Source organism: Tursiops truncatus, chromosome 13 (assembly GCF_011762595.2).
Source record: "Tursiops truncatus isolate mTurTru1 chromosome 13, mTurTru1.mat.Y, whole genome shotgun sequence".
In the NCBI taxonomy this organism is placed as follows: Eukaryota; Metazoa; Chordata; class Mammalia; order Artiodactyla; family Delphinidae; genus Tursiops; species Tursiops truncatus.
Genome location: NC_047046.1, coordinates 63603562 through 63630026, shown reverse-complemented (window position 1 = coordinate 63630026; position 26465 = coordinate 63603562). Strand labels below are relative to the sequence as shown.

General features: G+C 45.1%; 1 protein-coding gene across 3 annotated transcripts in view; it reads left to right on the top strand.

Moving 5' to 3' along the window:
* Positions 1-26465, top strand: part of ZBTB7C (zinc finger and BTB domain containing 7C) — a 365025-nt gene that overhangs the window by 790 nt on the left and 337770 nt on the right. The window lies entirely within an intron of this gene.

Genomic DNA, 26465 nt, shown 5'->3' with positions numbered 1-26465 from the left:
CTTGAGACGTTGGCACCCGCACTGAGGTCTTATCTTGAAGATTAGGAAAGGGACTGGAAAGTCTGGGACCCGGCATCTCGCGATGCGCCTCAAGGGCTTCGTAGCGGTCCCTGCTCGAGGTGGTGTCTTTGCAGGATCCTGAGACCCATGCTGCTGTCCACTTGGGAAGTTGCGGGAAATGGGAGCACTCAACGGTTCCTCTGTGCCTCGGGAAAGTTAAGCGAAGGCCGGCCCGGTACCTGTCGCCCACAAGGGTCAGCACAAAATCTCTTCCTAGCGACGCGCACGGGAACCGGGCGCGCCTTCGCTCATGGTGTGCGCATCTCCTGCTCCTTTGAAAGCGAATCGTCTCCAGCCACTGTGTTGCTTTGTTATTAGGGCTGCTTCTTTGATTTCAATAGGAAGAAGGCCAGGAGGAGCCAAAGAAAAGAGAAGCGGCAACAACTCCCGTTTCCTTTGAATCCAGCCGCGGGGGCTGGTACCCAAGCCGAGGTGTGGAGGGTCCAGGACCGAGGGGAGCCAGGAGTCTGTGGCTTGTGCTGCCTGCCCAGGGAGCCTCGCTGGACCATTCTCCAGGCGAGGGCTGGGGTTTCTGGGGCCTCCGGGACGGAAAGAGCGATGACGGTGGGAAGGGAAGACCCTCACAAGAGGGAGATGTGCCTTGGTCAGCTCTGGGAGGGAGGCTCTGAGAAATCCAGTGGTTTGGCCCCGTTCCTCATTGGCCAGGTTGACAAATCCAGGGCAGCGGAGGTTAGCACCACCCGGGTAGCTCCATCCCGGGCTGAAAGAAATCATTATTCCCAGAGTGGGTCTGATACCCAGGTGTTGCAAGTCGGTACAGAACTGCATGGGAGCTGGAAACACTCAAGTCCTTCATTCTGGCTGGTGCTGTTCCCACTCCTTATTCCCCAGCCCCAGCAAGTACCTGAGCAGAAAGCATGTCCTTTGCTTTAAAGGGAGTCACAGAATTTTGGAGCTGAAAGAGACCCTAGAAATATTAAAGAGTGCTCGTTTTACAGAGGAGCAGCTTCAGGCCCGAGGAAGGAGAGTGATCTGCCACAGTGGTTAGAGGCGCAGGGAGACTAGAAATGACATCAGCCTCCCAGACCGGGGTGGAGAGAGTTCCCTCAACAAGGCCTTGTAGGGCCTGAGATCAGAAATGCCACTCCCACACCCCAAGCCCATCATGGGCTCATTATCTGGTACTTTCTACATCCATGCTTGCCAGCCCATTTCCTGTCCTCTGCCCTTGGCTTAAGAAGATCAGAGCTGTCACTGCAGATTTCCAGTCCGACACTATCCCAACTTTTCCTGCTCCCTCCTCACCCCAAGTTCCTCAAACTCCTTTTGTAACGTAATGTGGTTTGATTAGCCAAGATGAGTGTGCAGCTCGTCTCACTGTGAGGCACCCACTTTCCGTAGGATGCCAGAACTCTGTTTTCCTGGTAATTAGGTTTTACAGATATTTTTGAAAGGGAGCCCAATTCTGGATCAATCACACTTGGGCACAAATGCTGTGCTGTTGTGGATACTAAATGAGAAAGATGAGCAATTATCTGGGGGTGTTGGGATAAATGTTGTTATGGGTATTTGACACAGCTATTAGACATCAATGAGTGGGTTTTCAGTAAATGTTTTTGACGTTGTATTTTACTGAGCACACAAAGTGTCTTAATTAAAAAGAACTGCGAGTTGGCCACTTAAATTTTAGCCACTTGTTTCTTACCAGCGTGTATGGGCAGGAAGCGTCTGAGTGATAAACAGAATGATTGTTAAGAGAACTTTTTTCTCCCGAAACTAAATATTCTAGGGCAATGCTTATTCTTCAGTCTAAAATGTCATGTACGGTCCAGCAGAACCGTATTAAATCAAAATAATTCTGGATGTGGTGTGTGTCAATCTGTATTAGTCAGAAACGACTTATAAGAGAGAACATTTTGTAAGTTTTATGCTTTCAAGGGCACGCAGTATCAAGAATTCAAGGCAAATGCAGTGTCACCGAGCATAATTCTTCTCTCATGAACAGATAAGAATCGATGTCCCCATAGCTGCGCTTGGGGCTTCTGGAGAAGAAACCAAGATCCGGTATCTTCATGACAGTACGATGTTATAGTTTGACACTGCCTTTTCACTTTCGTTGCATGCTAATCTCGTAGGTAACTCATAGTTCATAGTTCAGCTCTTAACAGATAGGGAAACCAAGGCAGAGAGAGGGGAGAATGTTATTGCTGTAACTCCATTCACTGCAGGAACATACTCCGAGCATGCAGCTTGGGGTTTCTGGGCCGACCAGGGTGAAAGAGTCCCCCTAATAATACTGTGACCCCCCCCAGCCCTCTCCAGCACTGCAGTTACAAAGGGGTTTAGAGGTGTGGCAGGGTTACAGTTAGAGTTCATGGGCGGCCACTCGCTCCCATGGGGGCCTGAAGGGCTGTGTTCTCCACTCCGACTGTGGGTGAGCCATTTCCCTCCCTCTTCCAGAAGGCTGTGGGAACTTGGGCGAGGAGGGACCAGCTGGCTGAGGCTGGGGCGGGGGTGTGGGATCTGTGCCTGTGGAGGGCTGAAGGAGTCCAGGCTATTTATAACCCCTCCTCCCCTCCTGGGAGGAAGAGACTCAAGGGTCTGGAACCAGGCTTGGCGCTGACTTCTCCCCAGGATGGCTGTGCCCACTGGAAGAAAACCTGCCACCCACTGCATGGCGGGGGGCTGGAGTGAACCCTGACCCGTGTGGAGGGGCCCCGCGGGGCTTGTGGCAACTTCAGCTGCTCTGGGGGATCTGGGACTCAAGCATGTCCTAGAGCCAGTGTGGGTGCTTTTTCTCAGGCACTGACCCCCCCATTTGCACAGAATGAGGCGCACCCAGAAACCTCACAGGCTAGAGCGTAAGAACCTGCTCAAGTGGGGGTATTTGCTTCTCTGAATAATGGCAACTATGATTTTTATGCAGGAGGAGCTTCTGAAAGCCACAAATCAGACGTGGCTCCCTCTGACCACGAGCTGTGGCATCTGTTCGGTGCTGGTTGCGGAGGTCTGAGACGTGCAGCCAGAGCTCTTTCCCTCTTCCCCACCCTTTCCCCAGACTAGTCCCCGTTGGTCCCCCTCACCTCCCACTCTTCAAGCCAACACCAAAACCCTCCTTTGTCTTCAAATACATCGTACCTGCCATCCCACTGACTACAGCTTCATTCCTGAGACTGGGCGTATTTTCTTCCTGGGTCAGTGGAGGGAGGAATGGGGGTGGGGGTGGGCCGGAAGCAGGCGGGGCACTGAGCTTGTCTCTCTGTTTAACCCCTTGGAGTGAATTAATCCACCCTTCAGAACCGTGTCAGGCGCTCACAGCTGGTGTTACCAGGAGGCCTACCTGGAGAGGTGGGTGCTGGGCAGCTCCTGGCCAACGGTGGTGCCCTGAGAGCCTGGCGCAGCTTTTGGGGGCGGGGCTTGTGTTGCTCATCGTCACACCCTCAGCGCCCACCGCAAGGCCTGGGCACGGAAGATGTCTGCTGAACGCACACCGAGGGCTGGACATGGGTGGATGGGCGGACGGCAGTCAGGCTTGCTCCTTCGTTGCCATCAGCTGTGTTCCTTGGCGCTGTGAAGGGGGTGTTGGCAGGGCAAGGATCTAGAAGCGGAGTGTGGATGAGAAGAGATGGGGTTCCATGGGCATTTTGAGAGCCCCAAGTCAAGCTGATTGCCTGTCTGGGATGATGGGAATCCTGTCATCAATTCGACTGATAGCGATGCATTCCTGCTCTGAGGGCTGTCACAGCACAGCCCAGCCTCGCAAAGCCACGGTGGGACTCTCCTCTAGTGAGGCAGGTGGGCCGCTCCTGTGCTACCCTCCTGTGGGATCTCTGGGGTCTGGCCCCTGCCTGCCTCTCTGACCCTCCTCCACTCCCTGTACTCCAGCCACCTGGCTCCTTTTTGGTTCTTGAACACGGAGCTCACGTGTTTCTCCACGTCTGTTCTCCTGTCTGCAAGGCCCTTCCCGCAAATCTTCCCACAGCTGGCTTTACCTTGTCATTAGATCTCAACTGAAACAGCCTGGTAATACGTTCATCATGGCGTCCCAAGCTATCTGGGATAGAAACTTGATTCTCCTCCTGTCTATTGTCTGCCTCCCGCACTAGAATGTAAGCTCCAAGAAGGCAGGGAGCTTGTCTGGTTTGCTCCCCACTGTATCCCTAACCCCAGAACAGTGCCTGGCATGTGGCAGTGGCTGAGGAAATAGTGGGTGAGCTGGGGGTTGTATGAAGATGAATCAGCCAGGGGCCCTGCCCTCGGGATCTCTTTAGCTTAGAGGCGGATATAAAGCTTGTTCATACTCCCTCTGATGTGTGGCAGGAAGGGAAGCTGGCATTTGAGGGCTGTGGTCTAGCAGTGTTGGCCCTGACTCGACAAGGCTGGTTGGCTTCGGCGGAGGGGTCTTCTTTCAGGTGTTTTGTTGTGAGTTGGGGACCTTGGGAAGCTGAGCCACTTCCAGCACTGAAGTTCCTGCAGCTTGCTTGGCTGCCACCTCTCTCCCTCTCTCGTCTGTTTATTTACTTCTTTGCAGAGCAAGAGTTCCAAGCATAATGCCATCCTTGGAGAGTTAGGAATGTTGTGTTTTTCCACCAGCTCCATTCATTTGCAGCCTCCTCAGAACAGCTGTGGACAGCTGGCTGCCAGCGTGGATGTGGGGAGAGCTTCTCTTCAGGGCCAAGGGGTACACTCAGCCCTGCAGGAATGGGGAATTTCATTTGTGTTTCACACCCTGCTGATTTCCAAACCCCACTGAAATGGTGCCTGTGAAAACAGATTCATGAGGAAATTAAAAAACTATTAGCGTTCAGTTTGCTGCTTATTTTCTGATTATAAAAGCAATAAGGGTCATGTTGGAAAATTTGGAAAATATGGAAAGGTGTAAAATTAAAACAGAAAACTGCTTACAACACCCTGATTTTGGAATATTTCCTTCCAGTCTTTTTTCTGTATCCACTAACACACGCATGTGTGTGTGTGCGTGCGTGTGTGTGTGCGTGCGCATGTGCACACGCACAGAGACCTACTCACATATAAATGTATTAAGATTAAATGTTGTTTTCTACAACTTTTAAAACCCATATCATCCTTTAATAGACAGAAGGTTTCTTTTTCTTGGGAGTCTGGGAAATTCCCACTGTGAATCACTGATATTTAGAAGAAAATGTGTTTTCCAAGTCTCCTCACTGGTTGAGAATACTTCAGTAAGCTTTACCATCCACAGTTTGAGTTAGGAAATCAGCTCTCCCTCCTGCCCACCCCCAACACTGGATGTGGTTAGAAAGGTTCTTCTCACTAAGTACCTCCCTCCATGACCTTGTGAAGAGCCACTGGTATATGGTGTTGCAAGCTGTCCCTCCATGAGCGTTCTATCACGTTTACCAATGCCATCATGCTCTTTAGAAACGTATTTCAATGGATGTGTTGCATTCCTTCACGTAATGTATCATACTTTATTTACCATTACAAAACACAAAACAAAACCCAGTGCCCATTAGCTAATCATTCCTTGACCTACAAATAACAGCTGGAGAATCTTGAGAAATATGAACCAGTATCACTGGACTAGCGCGTTGAGGGCATCACCATTTGGGGAAAACCCTGGTTCTTGCAGAAGCCCAGGGGCTTTGTCTCTGTCACTGCTATGCCCATGGCGTGCAGTGGATGCTTGGGATATAGTTTGCTGAATGAGTGAAATACAGAATACTTCCTGTGGGAGGTGAGACCCTGATTAAGCCCTCTGGTGTCAAGGCTTCTTTTGAGTGTGAGTTTGCTGGAGGAGGAGTGCAGGGCCCTGGGGAGTGGTGGGGAAGAGCATCACCTCCTGGGAAGCAGAGTAGGAAAGGGCAGCATGGGAAGCGGCTTTCTGACTTAATAGTTTTGATTGGTTTCTGGAGGAGGTGAAGTTTAGGTGGAGTCTTGATGTAAGGAGCTAGTGGCTCTTGATTCCATGACACAGGGACTAGAGGGCACCCAGGGAGGAGCAACCTCAAGGTCAAGAGAACCTCAAGGTCAAGAGCGCGGGGACGTTTGCCAGCCTAGGATGTGGGGTGTAGCCCAACCAGGGAGTGGCTAGAGACAGAGATCCTTCGAACCAGAAGCTCCTCAGGAGCACAGAACCTACTCCCAGGGGAGGATGGGTCCCCAGGGACCACGGAGTCTCCAACCCTGCCTCAGGTATTGTCCCCATCCTGCAGATGAGGAAACTGAGACACGTGCAGGGGTGGTGAAGAGCATGGGTCTGGAGCTGATCAGACCTGAACCCTATGTCTTGGCCACTTTCTGGTGGTCACCTTGGGCACATTACTTAACCTCCCTAAGCTTTAGTTTCCTTGTTTAGAAAACAGTGATAACCAACTTCATAGGGTGGTTGAGAAAATGGGATGAGATAATACATACAAAGTACTCTGCACAGCTCCTGACAAAAATGAGGGGTCCCCACATGGAAGCCACAATTATTCACGTGTTTTGTCATTTCTATTTCTAACCTGAAGGGAGAGGAGAGAGAAGACCAAGGATTCGTGTTGAAGAACGTTCAAGACTTTGTTTTCTTCCCCCTCCTCCTCCCCAAGCTACCACTATACTTCAAGGGATAAAAATCCTATAAGACAGATGACTGCTGGGAAGCCAGTGCTCACATGTAGGTAGAATTAATGTCACTTGAGGGGTGACAGGACCCCTCTGCTTCCCTACCTCCTACAGAAGGGGAGACACACTCCTTACAGCCATCCTGAGGCTTCAGTGTCTCCGTCTCGATATTGTCGTCAGGGGCACACTGCTCAGGAATGCCTGGCGAGGTTGGTCTTTAGAATAGAGAATGGCCACACACAGTCTGGGACACGGGACAGGTCGGTTTTGCCGACTGGGAGCTGAATGGATAAACGGCTTATGACCTGGAGCGGCACAGCCTAGTGAAGATATAATGTGAGCCACGCAGGTGATTTAAAATTTTCTAGTAGTCACATTTAAAAAAAGTAAAAAGAGATGGGTAAAATGAATTTTAGTAAGGTTTTTTGTTTAACCCAATATATCCGAAGTATTATCATTTCAACACGTGACACCAGCCGCATTTCAAGAGCTCTGTAGTCTGGAGACAGGGCAGGGAGCCTGGGGCACAGGTCAGGAGGGTCAGTCTTGGGGGAGGCTGGTACTACTTGGGGGACTCTGCATGGCCAGGGGAGGAAACGTGTCAAAAGCAAGCAATTTAGGGAAGAAGTGAAGGGTTGTGAGACCTGACTTTTATCCTGGCATGTGGAGGGCGAATTGTGTATTCCTGGGCGCCATTCCACTATGGGCCTCAGTTTCCTCAACCACAAAAATGAGATTGTATTATCTCAGAGCCATTCCGGCTCTGGTGTTCTCTAATTCCTGCGAGAAAAGCATGGAAACTTAGCCACTTCCTAAGTTTGAAGTGGGTGGAGATGGGGCTGGAGAGAGAGTCTGGGCAACAGAGAAACCTGCTGGGCACCACGTTTTAAAGCATCTCATTGGAAAGTTCTGCCTGGACAGTTTAGAGAGACATACACGCCTCCCTAAGCCTCTCCAAGAATGGACAATATCCAGTCACTGCCATTAAGTTACATGTATTTAAAAGTATGTTTTGGGGATGCAGTGGGGCCTCCGTTAACTTTTATTTTTAAAAAGTGACATGTTTTCATTGTCTTTAAATCCTGAAGCTGCCTGTTGTTCCTGGTCACCCCAGATGGCTGTGAATGGCAGCCATAAAAGAGGGGAGGGGCCCTGCAGGAAATATTAGAACAAAAAAGGAAATATTTCAGCTCTGTCATAAATGGGCACTTGGCCTGTCCAGAGAGGATGTGGGAAGAGAGAGGAAAAAAGCAGCAGGTGTGTTTGGAGGGAAGGGTGTGTCTGCAAATGTATTTTAAGCTCCTGAAGTCAGAGGCGCTGGTTTCATTGCACTCTGGTGAGGAGGATTTGAGGTTTTTATCTCCCTGCCACAGACTTCTATGGGGGGAAGGAAACTCTCTCTCCTTTCTAAGGAGTGTTTCTTCTTTTTAAATTAGGTTGTCACTAAGTAACTAGCTGTGTCTACCTGGGGATCCCCTGTTCCCACACAGGAAAGGGCCTATGTGCTCTAAGAGCTGGTCCAAACACGCCATTCACGGAGGAGGAAACTGAGGGTCAGAGAGGCCCTGCCACTCTCTGAGGTCCCCCAGGAAGGCAGGGAGGAGCCCAGGCCGGTGCCAGTGGCTGCCACGTGTCCTTTCAGCCACACAAGGGTGCCTCCTGGGTTTTTGCTTTCTGCGCAGTTAACAGATGACTCAACCAGGCTGCCCTGAATCATTTTTAAATGAGGATTTCTCTTTTATGTTTTCCTAAACTAGATTTTTTATTACTTTTCCACGCATTGTTTGCTTTGAACTTCTAATTTAATTTTTTCGAATAGGTCAATACTTACATGGTTTAAAATTCAAAAGGTACAAAAGGGTATTAAGTAAACTGGCTTTCTCTCACCTCATCGCTTAGTTCCCTTATCCCTAGGCAACCACTGCTACTGGTCTCTTCAGTTTAAAGATACTGAATGCACAAACTGGAAAATATGTATATGTGTGTGTATGTATACATACATGTGCATGGGTATTTAAAGATTTTTTTACCCAAATGGAAGCATACCATACACATTACATTTCACTTTACATTTTCCACTGAACAGTAAGTCTTGACTATAAAGAACTTCTTTGTTCTGTTTTGCTTGTTTGTTTTGACTGCGTAAATTCCATCGTATGGCTGTACCTTGGCTTATTTAACCAGGCCCTTATAGATGGATATTTTGCTTGTTTCCAGTCTTTTGCTTATCCAATACTCTTGGTTTTTACCCAATGATTTTTTTAAAGTGAACGCTATTTATTTATTTATTTATTTTGGCTGTGTTGGGTCTTCGTTTCTGTGCGTGGGCTTTCTCTAGTTGCGGCGAGCGGGGGCCACTCTTCATCGCGGTGCGCGGGCCTCTCACTATCGCGGCCTCTCTTGTTGCGGAGCACAAGCTCCAGACGCGCAGGCTCAGTAGTTGTGGCTCACGGGCCTAGTTGCTCTGCGGCATGTGGGATCCTCCCAGACCAGGGCTCGAACCCGTGTCCCCTGCATTAGCAGGCAGATTCTCAACCACTACGCCACCAGGGAAGCCATACCCAATGATTTTTTTTTTTTTTTTTTAATGAAAGCAAACCTTGAGTTTTCTGAATACAAACTGATAGCCTTCTAAGCTTGCTGATTTATTGTTCACAAGGTGCTTCAAAGCATAAAATTGCTTAATTGTTTAAAGATTAAGAGCAGAATAAACAATTTTTTGCATTGAACTTCCTGGAAAACAAATGCTATGGTCGACATTATTAAACCAATGTTTCTTGAGTTCCTACTGTGTGCTGTGCCAGGCAATGGGTGCAGGTGGGGAAGCAAAGAAGGAGGCTTGTAGGACAGCACTCCTGTTCTCGGCCTGGAGTCGGGGGCGGGGGTGATTTTGATGGAGGAAGAGAACAGTTAAAGCAGCACTGGGGGCGGCCTAGGTGAAGGGAAATAAAAGCCACAGAGGGGATGCTAGGGCCTTTGACTGGGGGTGGGGTGCAGGGTGTCAGGGAGGGGCTCTGGGCTGACTGGCTGGATGTGAGCAGTGAGGTTTCCTGCCCGCAGCTCACGGCACCATGTCCTTGGTCCCCCTCATCTGCCTCTCTTGGTCACTGTCCATCTGCAGAGTCCTCCATAGGGCTGGGTCTGGGGCCCCGGCTCAGCCAGGTAGACTCTGTGCCCTTGCTGTGCTCCTTCTGAGCTTGAGGGGCTTTGAAACCGCTCTTTATCCCAGGAAGACAGAGCTGTCCTCAGTCTGGAGAGCAAGACTGTCCCTCAGGCCAATACCTTCTCAGCAAATGGCCAGTGATGGCAGCGCAGCCCCATGGACAGACAGGATTGGGGTCAGTGGAGAGAAATCAATCCTACTATGTTGAAGGAGGCACCCTCAACCCGCTTGAACTGGAGTCGCCTGGGCCGTCCCTGTGTGTGTGCAGTTCTATGTTCCCCTCCCAGATTGAGGGGCAGCTCCTTTCAGGACCACTGGCCCCAGTCCTTTCAGCCTGCCCTCTTGGAGGCCCAGAAAGCTTTCCAGAAGCAGCCCACAGCCTGAGTGTAGGCCTCTATCGGTGGGGTCGAAGGCAACCAACTGGAGTAGCTGAGGAGTTCCAGACTGGCCCTAGAAACTGCCCATCACAAAGAATTTTTGCTTGTGTGTGGGGTGGGGGAGGGAAGCTGGGATCCCACCGAGAACACAAGGTGCATTGGAGCTCCCCCTGTGTCTCCAGCCTGGGCTAAGTTCTGCAGAGCATCAGAAGAAGCCCAAGACATGGTCTTGGCCTCAAGATCCGAAAACCTGGCTGGGAAAATGGTGATGTATATAAGATATACATATACATAAGGATAAGATATACTTATACGTATAAGATATACAAGCCTAATGCTGAAGAGCTAAATGATGTAGTATATCTTGTAAGAGCTGTAAGACTTTAAGGAAAAGAGAGGTTGTATGCCTGGGGTCGACAGGGTGTGAGACTTCAGACGGACCTCAGAAAGGGAGCGTGGTAGGAGGACGGGCACTGACATCAATTTAGCGACTGCTACATGTCAGGCACTGCCCGGGTGTGATACGCCCATTCAATCCCACAGCAGCTTTTAGTTAGACGTTATTATTCCCATTTAACAGAGCTCAGATTTCAGAGCCCCACTGCACCTAAATTGACACTGAGGTTCCTAGAGATTATTCAGGGAGAGAGGAACAGCTTGTGCAAAGGAATGGCGGGATGAGTGTGCCCTGTGTCACGCTCCACCAAGAAGTCACCTCTTAGCAGAAAAGCGTGTGTAGGAAGTAGGAGGAAGTACATTTGATTAAGCGGGTCAGGCTTGGAGGATTAATTGCAGTAAATCTTTTATTTATTTTTGAATTTTACTTTATTTTTTTATACAGCAGGTTCTTATTAGTTATCCATTTTATACATATTAGTGTATATATGTCAATCCCAATCTCCCAATTCATCACATTCCACCCCCCCCACGCCCCGTCACTTTCCCCCCTTGATGTCCATACGTTTGTTCTCTACATGTGTGTCTCTGTTTCTGCCCTGCAAACCAGTTCATCTATACCATTTTTCTAGGTTCCACATATGTGTTTTAATATATTTGTTTTTCTCTTTCTGACTTACTTCACTCTGTATGACAGTCGCTAGATCCATCCACATCTCTACAAATGACCCAATTTCATTCCTTTTTATGGCTGAGTAATATTCCATTGTATATACGTACCACATCTTCTTTATCCATTCGTCTGTCAGTGGGCATTTAGGTTGCTTCCATGACCTGGCTATTGTAAATACTGCTGTAATGAACATTGGGGTGCATGTGTCTTTTTGAATTGTGGTTTTCTCTGGGTATATGCCCAGTAGTGGGATTGCTGGGTCATACATGGTAATTCTGTTTATAGCTTTTTAAAGAACCTCCATACTGTTCTCCATAGCGGCTGTATCAATTTACATTCCCACCAACAGTGCAAAAGGATTCCCTTTTCTTCAAACCCTCTCTAGCATTTGTTTTTTGTAGATTTTCTGATGAAGCCCATTCTAACTGGTGTGAGGTGATACCTCATTGTAGTTTTGATTTGCATTTCTCTAATAATTAGTGATGTTGAGCATCCTTTCATGTGTTTGTTGGCAGTCTCTATATCTTCTTTGGAGAAATATCTATTTAGGTCTTCTGCCCATTTTTGGATTGGGTTGTTTGTTTTTTTTTGATATTGAGCTGCATGAGCTGCTTGTAAATTTTGAAGATTAGTTCTTTGTCAGTTGCTTCATTTGCAAATATTTTCGCCCATTCTTAGGGTTGTCTTTTCATCTTGTTTGTAGTTTCTTTGCTTTGCAAAAGGTAGGTCCTATTTGTTTGTTTTTGTTTTTATTTCCATTACTCTAGGAGGTGGATCAAAAAAGATCTTGCTGTGATTTATGTCAGAGAATGTCCTTCCTATGTTTTCCTCTAAGAGTTTTATATTGTCCAGTCTTACATTTAGGTCTCTAATCCATTTTGAGTTTATTTTTGTGTATGGTGTTAGGGAGTGTTCTAATTTCATTCTTTTCCATGTAGCTGTCCAGTTTTCCCAGCACCACTCATCGAAGAGACTGTCTTTTCTCCATTCTATATCCTTGCCTCCTTTGTCATAGATTAGTTGACCATAGGTGTGTGGGTTTATCTCTGGGCTTTCTATCCTGTTCCATTGATCTATATTTCTGTTTTTGTGCCAGTACCATATTGTCTTGATTACTGTAGCCTTGTAATATAGTCTGAAGTCAGGGAGTCTGAGTCCTCCAGCTCCATTTTTTTTTCCCTCCAGACTACTTTGGCTATTTGGGGTCTTTTGTGTCTCCATACAAATTTTAAGATTTTTTGCTCTGGTTCTGTAAAAAATGCCATTGGTAGTTTGATAGGGATTGCACTGAACCTGTAGATTGCTTTGGGTAGTGTAGTCATTCTCACAATGTTGATTCTTCCAATCCAAGAACATGGTATATCTCTCCATCTGTTTCTATCATCATTCATCAGTGTCTTATAATTTTCTGCATACAGGTCTTTTGTCTCCCTAGGTAGGTTTATTCCTAGTTATTTTATTCTTTTTGTTGCAATGGTAAATGGGAGTGTTTCCTTAATTCCTCTTTCACATTTTTCATCATTAGTGTATAGGAATGCAAGAGATTTCTGTGCATTAATTTTGTATCCTGCAACTTTACCAAATTCATTGATTAGCTCTAGTAGTTTTCTGGTGGTATCTTTAGGATTCTCTATGTGTAGTATCATGTCATCTGAAAACAGTGACAGTTTTACTTCTTCTTTTCCAATTTATACTCTTTTTATTTCTTTTTCTTCTCTGATTGCCAAGGCTAGGACTTCCAAAGCTATGTTGAATAATAGCGATGAGAGTGGACATCCTTGTCTTGTTCCTGATGTTAGAGGAAATGCTTTCAGTTTTTCACCATTGAGAATGATGTTTGCTGTGGGTTTGTTGTATATGGCCTTTATTTTGTTGAGGTAGGTTCCCTCTGTGCCCACTTTCTGGAAAGTTTTTACATAAATGGGTGTTGAATTTTGTCAAAAGCTTTTCTGCATCTATTGAGATGCTCATATGGTTTTTCTTCTTCAATTTGTTAATATGGTGTATCACGTTGATTGATTTGCATATATTGAAGAATCCTTGCATCCCTGGGATAAACCCCACTTGATCATGGTGCATTATCCTTTTAATGTGTTGTTGGATTCTGTTTTCTAGTACTTTGTTGAGGATTTTTGCATCTATATTCATCAGTGATATTGGTTTGTAGTTTTCTTTTTTTGTAGTATCTTTGTCTGGTTTTGGTATCAGGGTGATGGTGGACTCATAGAATGAGTTTGGTAGTGTTCCTTCCTCAAATTGCTGTAAGTGTTAACTCCCAGGCTGTTTACACCTCTGTCCAGTTCACTTCTGATTTTTACCTGGTTTAGCTCAATTCTTGTATGCTTCAGGGAATGCCATAATGTCGATTTTCACATTACACTGTAAGAATTTAGGAAGATATAATCCACTTGATACCAAGTATTAAAACCATGCATTTCAGTCCAAAACCAAACTGGGGTAATTTTTATCCATTGACCAGTATCTCTTATGACATTTTGGAAAATTGTTTTTGGAGCTACTTAAGGTGCTGTTGTAAAAATGCAACTACCAGCACAAAGGAATATCAGGGCATTGGACTCAGGTGTTAAGACATCCCAGAGGTGTGTGTTTATCAGTGTTTTCTAATCCTGTAGATGGATGGTTCTATATTTCAACATCTATGAGAGCCACGTGACTTGTTAATGACCTTGTGGCTCACAGTCAAGGATGAGAATTCCTCATTCATTACACTCTCTCTGTGTGCTGTGGGCCAAGTAGTATGTGTTGTTAAGGGTGGTGAATGGACAGGAGCAGAGGAAAGTATGGGAAGGCTAGTAAATCTGGGTAATGGTTAGGTTGTGAGATGTGCTGGAGAGATTCAACGATCCCATTCCAAATCCCAAGTTTGCATAAGTGTCCTCCAGTAGGCTTCTATCCATCTTTGTAATCTCAGGGTTCCTCCTACCTGGTACTAACTTACAAATAAATATAAACCACTTGAATGAAAAAAGCCTGCCTGCTGTTTATCTGACTGCCTTTTTTTTTTTTTTACATCTTTATTGGAGTATAATTGCTTTACAATGGTGTGTTAGTTTCTGCTTTATAACAAAGTGAATCAGTTATACATATACATATGTTCCCATATCTCTTCCCTCTTGCATCTCCCTCCCTCCCACCCTCCCTATCCCACCCCTCTAGGTGGTCACAAAACACCGAGTTGATCTCCCTGTGCTATGCGGCTGCTTCCCACTAGCTATCTATTTTACGTTTGGTAGTGTATATATGTCCATGCCACTCTCTCACTTTGTCACAGCTTACCCTTCCCCCTCCCCATATCCTCAAGTCCATTTTCTAGTAGGTCTGTGTCTTTATTCTTGTCTTAGCCCTAGGTTCTTCCTGACATTTTTTTTTCTCAGATTCCATATATATGTGTTAGCATATGGTATTTGTCTTTCTCTTTCTGACTTACTTCACTCTGTATGACAGACTCTAGATCCATCCACCTCACTACAAATAACTCAATTTCGTTTCTTTTTATGGCTGAGTAATATTCCATTGTATATATGTGCCACATCTTCTTTATCCATTCATCCTATGATGGACACTTAGATTGTTTCCATCTCCTGGCTATTGTAAATAGAGCTGCAATGAACATTTTGGTACATGACTCTTTTTGAATTATGGTTTTCTCAGGGTATATGCCCAGTAGTGGGATTGCTGGGTCATATGGTAGTTCTATTTTCAGTTTTTTAAGGAACCTCCATACTGTTCTCCATAGTGGCTGTACCAATTCACATTCCCACCAGCAGCGCAAGAGGGTTCCCTTTTCTCCACACCCTCTCCAGCATTTATTGTTTCTAGATTTTTTGATGATGGCCATTCTGACTGGTGTGAGATGATATCGTACTGTAGTTTTGATTTGCATTTCTCTAATGATTAATGATGTTGAGCATTCTTTCATGTGTTTGTTGGCAATCTGTATATCTTCTTTGGAGAAATGTCTGTTTAGGTCTTCTGCCCATTTTGGGATTGGGTTGTTTGTTTTTTTTTGTTATTCAGCTGCATGAGCTGCTTGTAAATTTTGGAGATTAAACCTTTGTCAGTTGCTTCATTTGCAAATATTTTCTCCCATTCTGAGGGCTGTCTTTTCATCTTGTTTATGGTTTCCTTTGCTGTGCAAAAGCTTTTAAGTTTCATTAGGTCCCATTTGTTTATTTTTGTTTTTATTTCCATTTCTCTAGGAGGTGGGTCAAAAAAGATCTTGCTGTGATTTATGTCATAGAGTGTTCTGCCTATGTTTTCCTCTAAGAGTTTGATAGTTTCTGGCCTTACATTTAGGTCTTTAATCCATTTTGAGCTTATTTTTGTGTATGGTGTTAGGAAGTGTTGTAATCTCATACTTTTACATGTACCTGTCCAGTTTTCCCAGCATCACTTATTGAAGAGGCTGTCCTTTCTCCACTGTACATTCCTGCCTCCTTTATCAAAGATAAGGTGACCATATGTGCATGGGTTTATCTCTGAGCTTTCTCTCCTGTTCCATTGATCTATATTTCTGTTTTTGTGCCAGTACCATACTGTCTTGATTACTGTAGCTTTGTAGTATAGTCTGAAGTCAGGGAGCCTGTTTCCTCTGCCTCCGTTTTTCATTCTCAAGATTGCTTTGGCTGTTCGGGGTCTTCTGTGTTTCCATACAAATTGTGAAATTTTTTGTTCTAGTTCTGTGAAAAATTCCAGTGGTAGTTTGATAGGGATTGCATTGAATCTGTAGATTGCTTTGGGTAGTAGAGTCATTTTCACAATGTTGATTCTTCCAATCCAAGAACATGGTATATCTCTCCATCTATTTGTATCATTTTTAATTTCTTTCATCAGTGTCTTATAATTTTCTGCATACAGGTCTTTTGTCTCCTTAGGTAGGTTTATTCCTAGATATTTTATTCTTTGTGTTGCAATGGTAAATGGGAGTGTTTTCTTGATTTCACTTTCGGATTTTTCATCTTTAGTTTATAGGAATGCCAGAGATTTCTGTGCATTAATTTTGTATCCTGCTACTTACCAAATTCATTGATTAGCTCTAGTAGTTTTCTGGTAGCATCTTTAGGATTATGTATGTATAGTATCATGTCATCTACAAACAGTGACAGCTTTACTTCTTCTTTTCCGATTTGGATTTCTTTTATTTCCTTTTCTTCTCTGATTGCTGCAGATAAAACTTCCAAAACTATGTTGAATAAGAGTAGTGAGAGTGAGCAACATTGTCTTGTTCATGATCTTAGTGGAAATGCTTTCAGTTTTTCACATTGAGGACGATGTTGGCTGTGGGTTTGTCATATATGGCCTTTATTATGTTGAGGAAAGTTCCCTCTATGCCTACTTTCTGGAGGGTTTTTATCATAAATGGATGTTGAATTTTGTCAAAAACTTTCTCTGCATCTATTGAAATGACCATATGGTTTTTCTCCTTCAATTTGTTAATATGGTGTATCACATTGATTGACTTGTGTATATTGAAGAATCCTTGCATTCCTGGAATAAAACCCACTTGATCATGGTGTATGATCCTCTTAATGTGCTTTTGGATTCTGTTTGCTAGTATTTTGTTGAGGATTTTTGCATCTATGTTCATCAGTGATATTAGCCTGTAGTTTTCTTTCTTTGTGACATCTTTGTCTGGTTTTGGTATCAGGGTGATGGTGGCCTCGTAGAATGAGCCTGGGCGTGTTCCTCCCTCTGCTATATTTTAGAAGAGTTTGAGAAGGATAGGTATTAGCTCTCCTCTAAATGTTTGATAGAATTCGCCTGTGAAGCCATCTGGTCCTGGGCTTTTGTTTGTTGGATGATTTTTAATCACAGTTTCAATTTCAGTGCTTGTGATTGGTCTGTTCATATTTTCTATTTCTTCCTGATTCAGTCTTGGCAGGTTGTGTATTTCTAAGAATTTGTTCATTTCTTCCAGGTTGTCCATTTTATTGGCATAGAGTTGCTTGTAGTAATGTCTCATGACTTTTGTATATCTGCAGTGTCAGTTGTTACTTCTCCTTTTTCATTTCTAATTCTATTGATTTGAGTCTTCTCCCTTTTTTTCTTGATGAGTCTGGCTAATGGTGTATCAGTTTTGTTTATCTTCTCAAAGAACCAGCTTTTAGTTTTATTGATCTTTGCTATCGTTTCCTTCATTTCTTTTTCATTTATTTCTGATCTGATCTTTATGATTTCTTTCCCTCTGCTAACTTTGGGGTTTTTTTGTTCTTCTTTCTCTAATTGCTTTAGGTACAAGGTTAGGTTGTTTATTCGAGATGTTTCCTGTTTCTTAAGGTAGGATTGTGTTGCTATAAACTCCCCTCTTAGAACTGCTTTTGCTGCATCCCATAGGTTTTGGGTCGTCGTGTCTCCATTGTTATTTATTTCTAGGTATTTTTTGATTTCCTCTTTGATTTCTTCAGTGATCACTTCGTTATTAAGTAGTGTATTGTTTAGCCTCCATGTGTTTGTATTTTTTACAGATCTTTTCTTGTAATTGACATCTAGTCTCATAGCGTTGTGGTTGGAAAAGATACTTGATACAATTTCAATTTTCTTAAATTTACCAAGGCTTGATTTATGACCCAAGATATGATCTATCCTGGAGAATGTTTCATGAGCACTTGAGAAAAATGTGTATTCTGTTGTTTTTGGATGGAATGTCCTATAAATATCAATTAAGTCCATCTTGTTTAATGTATCATTTAAAGCTTGTGTTTCCTTATTTATTTTCATTTTGGATGATCTGTCCATTGGTGAAAGTGGGGTGTTAAAGTCCCCTACTATGAATGTGTTACTGTCGATTTCCCCTTTTATGGCTGTTAGTATTTGCCTTATGTATTGAGGTGCTCCTATGTTGGGTGCATAAATACTTACAATTGTTATATCTTCTTGGATCGATCCCTTGATTGTTATGTAGTGTCCTTCTTTGTCTCTTCTAATAGTCTTTATTTTAAAGTCTATTTTATCTGATATGAGAATTGCTACTGCAGCTTTCTTTTGGTTTCCATTTGCATGGAATATCTTTTTCCATCCCATCACTTTCAGTCTGTATGTGTCTCTAGGTCTCAAGTGGGTCTCTTGTAGACAGCATATATATGGGTCTTGTTTTTGTATCCATTCAGCCAATCTGTGTCTTTTGGTGGGAGCATTTAATCCATTTACATTTAAGGTAATTATCGATATGTATGTTCCTATTCCCATTTTCTTAATTGTTTTGGGTTTGTTATTGTAGGTCTTTTCCTTCTCTTGTGTTCTTGCCTAGAGAAGTTCCTTTAGCATTCGTTGTAAAGCTGGTTTGGTGGTGCTGAACTCTCTCAGCTTTTGCTTGTCTGTAAAGGTTTTAATTTCTCCATCAAATCTGAATGAGATCCTTGCTGGGTAGAGTAATCTTGGTTGTAGGTGTTTCTCCTTCATCACTTTAAATATGTCCTGCCAGTTCCTTCTGGCTTGCATAGTTTCTGCTGAAAGATCAGCTGTTAACCTTATGGGGATTCCCTTGTGTGTTATTTGTCGTTTTTCCCTTGCTGCTTTTAATATGTTTTCTTTGTATTTAACTTTTGACAGTTTGATTAATATGTGTCTTGGCGTGTTTCTCCTTGGATTTATCCTGTATGGGACTCTGTGCTTCCTGGACTTGATTAACTATTTCCTTTCCCATATTAGGGAAGTTTTCAACTATAATCTCTTCAAATATTTTCTCAGTCCCTTTCTTTTTTTCTTCTTCTTCTGGAACCCTTATAATTTGAATGTTGGTGTGTTTAATGTTGTCCCAGAGGTCTCTGAGACTTTCCTCAGTTCTTTTCATTCCTTTTTCTTTATTCTGCTCTGCAGTAGTTATTTCCACTATTTTATCTTCCAGGTCACTTATCCGTTCTTCTGCCTCAGTTATTCTGCTATTGGTCCCGTCTAGAGTATTTTTCATTTCATTTATTGTGTTGTTCATCATTGCTTGTTTCATCTTTAGTTCTTCTAGGTCCTGTTAAATGTTTCTTGCATTGTCTCTATTCTATTTCCAAGATTTTGGATCATCTTAACTATCATTATTCTGAATTCTTTTTCAGGTAAACTGCCTATTTCCTCTTCATTTGTTAGGTCTGTTGGGTTTTTATCTTGCTCCTTCATCTGCTGTGTGTTTCTCTGTCTTCTCATTTTGCTTATCTTACTGTGTTTGGGGTCTCCTTTTTGCAGGCTGCAGGTTCGTAGTTCCTGTTGTTTTTGGTGTCTGTCCCCAGTGGCTAAAGTTGATTCAGTGGGTGTGTAGGCTTCCTGGTGGAGGGGACTGGTGCCTGTGTTCTGGTGGATGAGGCTGGATCTTGTCTTTCTGGTGCGCAGGTCCACGTCTGGTGGTGTGTTTTGGGGTGTCTGTGGACTTATTATGATTTTAGGCAGCCCCTCTGCTAATGGATGGGGTTGTGTTCCTGTCTTGCTAGTTGTTTGGCATAGGGTGTCCAGCACTGTAGCTTGCTGGTCGTTGAGTGAAGCTGGGTCTCGGTGTTGAGATGGCGATCTCTGGGAGATATTCACCATTTGATATTGTGTGGAGCTGGGAGGTCTCTTGTGGACCAGTGTCTTGAAGTTGGCTCTTCCACCTCAGAGGCACAGCACTGAGTCCTGACTGCAGCACCAAGAGCCTTTCATCCACACGGGTCAGAATAAAAGGGAGAAAAAGTAGAAAGAAAGAAAGAGGATAGAAGAAAATAAAATAAGATAAAATAAAAAGTTATTAAAATAAAATATAATTACTAAGAAAAAAATTTTTTAAAGTAAAACGCAACAACAAAAGAAACAGATGGATAGAACCCTTGGACAAATGGTGGAAGCAAAGCTCTACAGACAAAATCTCACACAGAAGCATACACATACACACTCACAAAAAGAGGAAAAGGGGAAAAAATAATAAATCTTGCTCTCAAAGTCCACCTCCTCAATTTGGGATGATTCGTTGTCTATTCAGGTATTCCACAGATGCAGGGTACATCAAGTTGATTGTGGAGATTTAATCCGCTGCTTCTGAGGCTGCTGGGAGAGATTTCCCTTTCTCTTCTTTGTTCTCACAGCTCCTGGGGCTCAGTTTTGGATTTGGCCCCGCCTCTGCGTGTAGGTCGCCAGAGGGCATCTGTTCTTCGCTCAGACAAGACGGGGTTAAAGGAGCAGCTGATTCGAGGGCTCTGGCTCACTCAGGCCGGGGGGAGGGAGGGGTACGGAGTGCGGGGCGAGCCTACGGCGGCGGAGGCCAGCGTGACGTTGCACCAGCCTGAGGCGCGCCGTGCGTTCTCCTGGGGCAGTTGTCCCTGGATCCCGGGACCCTGGCAGTGGCGGGCTGCACAGGCTCCCCGGGAGGGGAGGTGTGGAGAGTGACCTGTGCTCGCACACAGGCTTCTTGGTGGCGGCAGCAGCGGACTTAGTGTCTCATGCCCGTCTCTGGGGTCCGCACTGTTAGCCGCGGCTCACGCCCGTCTCTGGAGCTCCTTTAAGCAGCGCTCTTAATCCCCTCTCCTCGCGCACCAGGAAACAAAGAGGGAAGAAAAAGTCTCTTGCCTCTTCGGCAGGTCCAGACTTTTCCCGGACTCCCTCCAGGCTAGCCGTGGTGCACTAACCCCCTGTAGGCTGTGTTCACGCCGCCAACCCCAGTCCTCTCCCTGCGCTCGACAGAAGCCCGAGCCTCAGCTCCCAGCCCCGCCCGCCCCGGCGGGTGAGCAGACGAGGCTCTCGGGCTGGTGAGTGCTGGTCGGCCCCGATCCTCTGTGCGGGAGTCTCTCCGCTTTGCCCTCCGCACCCCTGTGGCTGCGCTCTCCTCACAGCTCCGAAGCCTCCCCCCTCCGCCACCCGCAGTCTCCGCCCGTGAAGGGCCTTCCTAGTGTGTGGAAACCTTTCCTCCTTCACAGCTCCCTTCCACTGGTGCAGGTCCCGTCCCTATTCTTTTGTCTCTGTTTATTCTTTTTTCTTTTGCCCCACCCAGGTACGTGGGGAGTTTCTTGCCTTTTGGGAGGTCTGAGGTCTTCTGCCAGCGTTCAGTAGGTGTTCTGTAGGAGTTGTTCCACACGTAGATGTATTTCTGATATATTTGTGGGGAGGAAGGTGATCTCCGCGTCTTACTCTTCCGCCATCTTCCCCCTCTCTCTCCTGACTGCCTTTAGCATTGGGTATTAATGAAGTCTTAGTAGATCTGAACCTCTCCTGAAGAGGTTATGGCCATCTTATTAGGCTTCTTGCCTTGATTCTTATAGAATGTAGAAAACTCCCCGAGGGTAGGAGAATGTTTCCTGTCTCTGGTTTAGCTCTGATGTTAGATGTGCTTGTGCAAATCGTCTCCTAACTCAGATTTCAGCTAGTTTCTGAGGACCTGGAAATTGGGCTCCCAAGCTGGGCAGTACTGATGAGAAAGCAGAGGGCAAGATCCCAGTCATTCTCCCTGCCAGCCATGGGAAAGCTGATGAGTGTGCGCTTGCCTTTGTCCACCTGGAGCCCTGGGATGTTTTCCTAAGATGCTTTGGAGAGGAGAGTGGGGCTGGCAGGAAAGGTTGTAACAGTGAATTATTTGATAAACTAATATCTCTGCTTACTTTCTGGAAAACTACATCACGCTATGTTTTATCTCCATTGCTTTGCCAGAAATTCCTCATGACAGATTCTGATGCACCAGATTGAGCCATCTCGCTGAGCCGCACCTATTTGCAGAAGTCATTAGAAGCCATTGTTTAACCAGAGGCTTTTCTGTTCCTTCCTTGCAATTTTCAAGACCCTGCATTTGTACAGACCTGACTCGGCAACATTCTATTTTGGGAATTTGTTCTCTCTTCTCAGATTCTGGACTGTGGTTCCCTAGTTCTCTGCTCTTTGTTCAGGAATGGCTATTGCATAGCTCTTGAGTCCAGGTCTGAAGTAGTCTTGCCACATCTTTGTACCAGGGCTCTGCCCAGCTCCTGGGTACGGGAGTGACGACTCCTGCCTGCCTCATGGACAAACTAACGTTTTCACCACTGTAAATTGTTACATTCCCCGGGAAAGTAGCCATTTGCCACAGTGGTAAAGCATTTCAATAGAGCATACATGCCCCCATCTCTCTCTCTCTCTCCCTGCCCCCTACCTCCCTCTCTCCTCCCCTCCTTCCCTCTCCCTTTCTCCTTCCCTTCTTAAATGGGATCCTAGATGGAAAGCGCCCAGCATAGTGGCTGTCACAGAGCCCAGAACTCAATAAATATTATTGATTACTACTAATATTATAATTATCATGTTCAAAAGGAAACCGTAGCCCCCAGTCCCTTTGTGGTCATGCTCGAGAGTCAGAAAGCTCTCATAGCCTGGTGACCCATTCTGTTGTTTTTTTATACTCCATCCTTCATACACACACAGCATATTAAGAGTCTGTTCATTCTTGGGATGTGTGCGAAATTCCAATTCCTGTCAGGAGAATTTATGTGTGGTTTTAGAGGGGATAATCGACCAGTTAGTACGTGCACACTGATTTTATACACATACGCGTCGGCGTTTACAGCACACATTATAACATCTTCAGGCTCTGCCAAGAATGTGTATTTCTTAGCCCCGTGCATTTGCATATTATGGGTTCACAATTTCAAATAGCTGTAAAGATCTCTACAGGAAAATGTAGTCACTGTAGTCCGATGTTCTAAATCTCAGTGCAGTAGTAGAACCGGGCTAATTTTTGCCCCTGCTAATGTACCAGCCCTGAAATTTTCACACACACACACACACACACACACACACACACACACACACCCCTCTGACTTGACTTCTAAGCAAGGATTTAATAGCTGGGAGCTGAGTTATGCTGCCTATTCCCTAGACTTCATTACCTTTCCAAAATATATCGTACACTTGGCACAATGTACTGTGGTCTTATTACAGATGATTAAAAAGAAAAGATTTGTCAAAATAAATGAACCCACTGTATCTGATCTTCCCCTGCTTTGGGTCCCTCGCTTTCCACCCCTCACCCCACCATGCAGCCTTAGTCATCTGCCGTGCTTCTCGCTTAGCTGTGCTCCCTGACACGGCAGAGAGCTTTTCACAAATTGCCCTTTCAAGCTAACATCACCAGATAATCCAGCCACCCACACCTCACCCTCTAATCAGTCATTAGAGAACCTGCCATCGGCAGCACTTGATTTGACCAAACAAAACAGAGCAGCGGGAACAAAAGAAACTTAGACGTTTTTAAGGTCTTGCAGGTACCAGACACCTGAATTTGAAAAACAGTCACGTGGAGATTTTCTTTTTGGAGTTCAGAAGAAAAAGGATGCCAAGTTGAAGTCTATTCTATCCCATTTCAGTGTAGGGAGAATTAAATAGCTGAGCCATAGGGGTCTTCCAATGTAGTGGTTGCAATGGAAATGCTGCAGAAGTTCACCGTCCGGGGGCTGACCTGGGCCACGGAATCGGCCAGGGCTGGGAAGGGGGTGCAGTGGCTTTCTTCACTGACTGGTCTGCTTTGCTCTTCTGTTGTTGAGTCAGAAAGTAAATGCTGCCCTGAAGATTGGGAACTGCATGCCCTTTGGAATATCTGGGAGGGTTCCGGCTTCCTTGAGGCAGTGGGACATCGTTTTCCGGCTGCTGAAGTGGCAGCTGTCTGTGACTCAGATGCCGAGGTTGCTGACCTCAGGGTGCTTATGATTACCTTGCTGCCTCTTGTGTTGTGCCCCTTGTGGCTTATTTTTACTTAGGAACATTTGCTTTATTCCTGTGTGTGTGTGTGTGTGTGTGTGTGTGTACGTACGTGTGTTCATCTTGAAATGTCCTGATTGAAACTTCCTTTAGTTTTCATTCGGAGCTTAATTGCAGAAGAATCAAATGAAAACTTTACATTATAAAAATTCTCTTTTTAAAATATTTTAAACAGCTTTATTGAGGTATAATTTATATGTCACAGAATTCACTTTGTTTTAGATTTACCATGCAATGATTAATTTTTAATGACATAACATACATATATATCTATATGTATAGATATATATGTATGTCAGAGACTGCGGAAGGGGGAGTAGAAGAAGGAATCTTTTGTCCTCCACTTGCATTCTCTCCCTTCACCTTCCCTGCAGAAGGAGCCACGTGGGCAGGAAGTGTGGAGGGCAGAGGAGGCCCGCAGGGAGGGGAATACACTCTAGGCAGGTGCCTCCTGCTTCTGCTTGGTCCCACCCTGGCAGTTGGGGCTCTTCAGTGCTTGGACAACAACTGTTCCTCCCTGGTCATTAGCAGTTTGCAAATGCCAAGGTACTGTCACATCAGATGCATATTCGTTAGCACATTTGGCTGAAACCGTTTTCTGTTCTCACAGACCGTGTTGCAGTGGATTTCAGAGGTCATCCAGGCCAGTTCCCCTGTATGCACACAGCCCGGTATTGTCTCTGGGGCTCAAGTAAGTGGTCCAGGGACGCTCACTGGTCAGCAGTAGAGCTGGGGCCAGATCCTGGTCTCCAAACTGTCCAGGACAGTGGCATGCCCTTCTCACTGCACTGCCCTGTCGGAATGGCCTAGCGTGGGCATGGGAAGGTGGGCAGGAAGGCAATGTGGAAGTTACCAAAGACCCATTTATCTCCTTACAGGCATCTCGTGTCCCAGCTCCCTAGCCCTGCTCCAGAGCTATCTTTTGCTGCTTTAGAGCGTCTCAGTAAGGACTCTGCGCTGTCCCAGTCTGATTTTTCAGCACTTCACATCATCTAACAACCCTGAAAGGAGCAGAGGTCAAGTGGAGAACCCTCTCCCTCAGACCTTTATTCCAGAAGCAGCAATCCTTTGATTATACCTGAGAAGTCCAAGCAAGAAATTAGGCAAAACAGAGAAACAGCAATAGCTTGTACTTGGACTTCTGTGTAGAAACCGCTGTTTTAAATCCTGGTTGCATTTTGTTGGCGTGTGTGTATTTGTGTGTGTGTGTGTGTGTGCGTGTGTGTTTTAAAAGAAAGTTCTGAGAAAATGTTGTTTTGGGGGTAAAAAATCATTTCATCTTGAAGAATTCAAAGCTGTGAACAAAAAGTGAGTGAAGAAACCAATTGTATGTAGATGCAAGTAGTTATTAGATAACCAACGTGTGGTGGAAAGGGAAGATCTTATGCTTTGGAAGGCGAACAGTCCTTCCCTCTGATTCAAGGCACCATCACAGGGAATTCGCCCTGCTGGGATGCTTACTTAGAAGGCTTTTCTCTTTCAGCTTTTGCCAGCTGGTGTGGAGCCGAAAGCCAACTAGTGGGGCAGAAAGCCAAGCTTTCCCTTGTGCTGAGAGCCAGAGGGGGAGAAGTAGGTAGACAGCAAACCCAAATAGAGGAGCAAAGTCATGACAGTTACACAGTGGCAGTTATAGCCGGACAGTTCAATGCTTGAGCCTGTAGCAACTAGTTGAGCCAAGAAGACGGGAGTATCCTAGAGCAGTGATTCTCTAAAGGGGGTCCCCGGACCAGCAACAGCAGCATCTCCTGGGAGCTTGTGAGAAATGCAGATTATCAGTCCCCACCCCACTGAGACCAACTGAATCAGAAATTCTACACGTGAGCCCAGTGTTCTGTAGTTTAACCAGCTTTCCTGGAGGTTCTGATGACCTCTGCACTTTGAGAACCACAGCTGTAGAAAGAGTGAGCCAGGTTAAGCCATGATCGATCGATAGCAGCTGGGGGTCAGAGTACTGATTCTGCATTGTTTAGTGAAGGTCACAATTTGTTGTCATGTCTGGTTCATTTATCAATAATAAAGAGTTTTATGACCCTATAGAATATACAGTTGACTGAATTGCATGTCAAGAGTCCAGTGAATTGGACATTATACTTTGCCTTATAACATGTTAAGCCTAAAATATTTCCAATGAAACTTTATTACAGGTGCTTCAAAAACAACCCCCAAATCCAATGAACTTCACTCAGAAAGAGCATAAAAGAGATCTTGAGAATGAGATCGACTGGCTTTAACTCCTGGTTCTGCCACTTACCGGTGATGCGAAGTAGAATGTTACTTACGATTTCTGAGCCTCTTTTATCTTGTTGAGTCAAATCAGGGTGAAAATTACCTACTTTATGGAGTTCTTGAGAGTAAAGGAGGCTGAGAGACACCAAGTAGGCAGAGTCTAGCTCAGCGCCTCTGCCTCACAGAGGCCTTCATTTCCTGGGCAGGTGCATTTTGAAGGCATTGCCATCACTTGGCGGCAGTCACCCAGATGACCGTGGCTTTGCTTCTTAGGAATTGAGCACTAGTATTGGAAGGGATTTGGGTGATACAGTCCACTCACTTCTTTTTATAG